Raw genomic sequence first — 2688 nt, 5'->3', positions numbered from 1 at the left:
TGCAAATAGCTCTATCTCATCTCTCCATCTCCTCTCTGGCCTTTTACTGCTACGCTTAGAATCTCTTGGTGTCCAGTCAGCCAGCCTCTTGCTCCATCGGTTATCCCTTATTCTTGCTATATGGCCTGCCCACCTCCATATATGTTTTTTTTTAACAACTTCTATAATATCTTTGACTTGAGTCTGCTCTCTCACCCAAGTTGATTTTTTCCTGTCTCTTAAAGTTATTCCCAACATTGAACTTTCCATTGCTCTCTGAGAACGAATTAATTTATTTTCCACTGATTTTGTCAGTTTCCAGGTCTCACAACCATACGTCATAGCTGGAATTATACATTCGTTATATACTTTTCGTTTCAAACAAACTGGGAAGCTACTTTTCATAATGTCTCTATGTTTACCGAAAGCTTTCCGTCCAGTTGTATTGCGTCTTTTTATTTCACTATCATGATTTTTAGTTAATTTTAGTATTTGTCCCAAGTAGTTGTATTCTTCAACTTCTTAAAGAATTTCATCGTTTACTCTGATGACGCTCTTTGGTGTTTGCGGATTAAACATTACTTTAGTTTTACTCCGGTTCATCTCCAGTCCTACTTTCAGACTTTATCTGTTCAGGTCATTTAACATTTCTTGCAATGCCTCCGCTGTTTCTGAGATTAGGACAATGCCATCTGCAAATCTTAAATGGTTTAGCTTTTCTCCATCTATGTTCACTCCTTTGTTTTCCCAGTCTAACTTTCTGAAAATACTTTTTAGGCATGCTGTAAATAATTTTGGTGAAATTGTATCTCCCTGATGCACGCCCTTCTCAATCTTAATTTTTTCCGAGTCCTTATGTAATTTAGCTGTAGCAGTTCCCTCTTTATATATGTTTTCGAGCAGTTTTACAATATTCTCATTCACTTCTTATTCTCGCAATGAATTTATAATGCCTATATGCTCCTCTGAATCAAAAGCCATTTCGTAATCAACAAAACCTAAGCACAGTGGTTTATCATATTCTGTAGTTTTCACAATTAGCTGATTCATTGCATGTAGATGATCAGTAGTCGAATACCCGCTTCGGAATCCTGCCTGTTCACGAGGTTGATTTTCCTCCAACATTGTTGTTATTCTATTCGTAAGGACTTTATTGAAGAGTTTGTAGATGACTGATAATAAGCTAATGGGTCGATAGTTACTAAGTTCTTTTGAGCCACCATTTTTGTAGAGTAAAATAACTATTGCATTTCACCATGTTTTGGGAATTTTCTTCTGTTTTATACAGTGGGTTAATAAGTAAGCAAGCCTATTTTGTACATCCACTCCTGCATCCAAGAGTAAATCTATTGCTATTCCATTTTCTCCCGGAGCCTTCCCTCTTTTCATATTTTTAAGCAAATATTTACTTCGTCTGGTGTTACCTCAGGTATTTCACGTGTGTCAACTGAAAAGTTAGCTATTAGTACTACTGTCTTTGATGCATACAGTTCTTTATAAAATTCTTCAACTCTCTTCACCATCTTATCTCTGCATTTAATGATTTCACCGTTTTTGTTTTTGTTTTTTTCTTTCAGTGATGTCATTTGTTGCTTTCCTAGTGCCATTTTACTTCGGACCTGTTTCAGACTTTTTTCCATTTTTCATGATTTCTTTGATCTGATCCATGTTTCTCTTTTTTTCTTTTTTCCTTCTCTTTGTCTTTTGTTAATAAACTTATTTAATTCCTCTCATTCTATTTCGTCTTTCTTTGTCTTTACTTTCATTTCCTTTCGTTTTCTCATAAGCTCGAGTGTCTTTTCTGAATACTTACTTGGCTTTGGTTGTATTAGGTTTTCTTACTACCTCCGCTGATTCTCTCAGCACTTTTGTTAGTCAGTCATTCAGCTCATCAATGTCACATTCAGCATTACTTAGAGCCAGAAATCTGTTCCTTATTTCCAGCTGAAAGCCTGCTTTGTTTTCGTTTACTATTATTTGGCATATCTTTTTTTCTTTAATCATCTTCTTTCTTTCACTTCTGATATTGAATCTGGCTGTGCAACCCACCATTCTATGATCACTACCTATATTTACTTTGCTGATAACTGTGACATTTGTGATCTTGTTTTCTTATCTGCTATAATGAAGTCGATTTCATTCTTTGTTTTTTCATCTGGGCTTCTCCAGGTCCACTTTCTCCCTGTTCTTTTGTGGAAGAATATGTTCATTCTTCTCATGTTAAACATTTCAGCAAAATTTACTAGCATTTCTCCTCTTTCATTCCTTTCTCCACTCCAAATTTTCCCATACATACTTCTCCATTTTTCGACTTCCCAACTTTTTCATTGAAGTCTCGCATGAGTATAGTATATGTTGTCTTTTCTTCTTCCATAATCTGGGAGATGTCACCATAGAATGTTTCTGTTTCTCTATCTGGCCTTTGAGAAGTTGGTGCATATGCTTGTATTACTTTCATGGTATATTTTTTGCACAGTCTAATGACAACAAATGCTGCTTTGTCAGATACACTGCTGAATTTAACAATGTTGTCTGCAAGATTTCTGGTAATTAGAAATCCTACACCACTAACTCTTTCATATTCCCATCCTCTGCAGTAAAATAGGTGGTTGCTGTCTTCGAGCTGAATTACTTTTTCTTCTTTTCTGTGGATCTCACTCAAACCTACAATATTACAACTAATGTTTTCCAGTTCAGTCATTAGGTTAT

Source organism: Coenobita brevimanus, chromosome 30, assembly GCF_032717465.1.
Source record: "Coenobita brevimanus isolate Jiangsu-jjx chromosome 30, ASM3271746v2, whole genome shotgun sequence".
Lineage (NCBI taxonomy): Eukaryota > Metazoa > Arthropoda > Malacostraca > Decapoda > Coenobitidae > Coenobita > Coenobita brevimanus.
This window is presented reverse-complemented; position numbering follows the sequence as displayed.